We start from the raw sequence: 1,459 nt of genomic DNA on the forward strand, positions 1-1,459 counted from the left end.
GTGACAATAAGATACCAAATTCTAACCTGACCCTGGTATATAGCACCACATGACAGAAAGCAGGCCCTGAAGGAAATCAAAGTATTTTACCCCAAAAAACAGTTCTTTGACATATTTTGAAATGGCCTTGCAAAGCTATCTCTTGTGGAGAAAATGTACCTTCTGTAGAGAATCTCCTTCCCTTTCCAGGTCCTTTCATGATCCAGGAGAGATTTAACTAAGAGTCGGACACCTTTTAAGGTCCAATAAGAGATTTTACATCTATTCTTTCTGAAGATTGCTACCTGTTGGCTTCATCTACGTAGCAAGAATCTTGGCTTCCACAACACCCTTTATCTTAACTCAAGCATTTATTTCTGCTGACTTCAACTCTTTGGATAAAGTTTAACTTTTTCAACCAATTGCTAGTCAGAAAATCTTTGAATCCACCTATGACTGTGAGGTCCCCCCAACCATCTGAGATGTCCCGCCTCTCCAGGCTAAGACCAATGTATACCTTACATATATTGATTTATATCTTTGCCTGTAACTCCTGTCTCTCTAAAATGTATAAAACCAAGCTGTAACCCAACCACCTCGAGCACAGGATCTCAGGACCTTCTGAGGCTGTCATATGTCATGGTCCTCACATTTGGCGCAGAATAAATCTCCTCAGATATTTTACAGAGTTTGGCGTTTTCTTCAACATGCCTGTGAAAAGGAATTTATGGCTCAATATAGAAAACTGGCCTGGCTACAGTCATTAACCATAGTCGTTGTTGCAAACTCAGGACAGTCTAGGCCAAATTCCCAACAGAAGCTCAGCATGGATATTGGAGGGATTACTGAAGCCATTGGCTAAGTGCTATGCCCTCATTCTTGCTTCCTTGAAGATAGCAACTTTAGGTCTTGGGATGCTGTATTCCACTGCTAGGTGCTCCACAGCTTTGTCCTTAATGTTCCTTGGTTATGTTGCTGAGGATTTCACAAAACAACAGGAGAATGAACTAGTGAGCCTCTGAATTAAGCCTTGTTTGTTGTTGTTCTTTATTAATTGGCACTTGTATTACCGGAAAGGGGTCTGGATGAAGACCCCAAGAGAGGGTTCTTGGACCTCGAGTAATAATTCGGGGCAAGAAAGAATTCGGAGTAAAGTCAAAGCAAGTCTATTAAGAAAGTAAAGGAATAAAGAATGGCTACTCCACAGATAATTCTTATGGTTATTTCTTGATTATATGCTAAACAAGGGGTGGATTATTCATGAGTTTTCCCGGATGGGGTGGGTAATTTTTGGAACTGAGGGTTCCTCCCCCTTTCAGACCATGTAGAGTAACTTCTGGACGCTGGTGGGAGTGACTTTTAGCATGCTAATACGTTATAATTTGCATATAATGAGCAGTGAGGATGACCAGAGTTAACTTTCATCACCATTTTGATTTTAGTGGGGTTTGGCTGGCTTCTTTTTTTTTTTTTTTTTTTT

Source organism: Rhinopithecus bieti, unplaced genomic scaffold (genome assembly GCF_001698545.2).
Source record: "Rhinopithecus bieti isolate Rb0 unplaced genomic scaffold, ASM169854v2 scaffold_72998, whole genome shotgun sequence".
Classification (NCBI taxonomy): domain Eukaryota; kingdom Metazoa; phylum Chordata; class Mammalia; order Primates; family Cercopithecidae; genus Rhinopithecus; species Rhinopithecus bieti.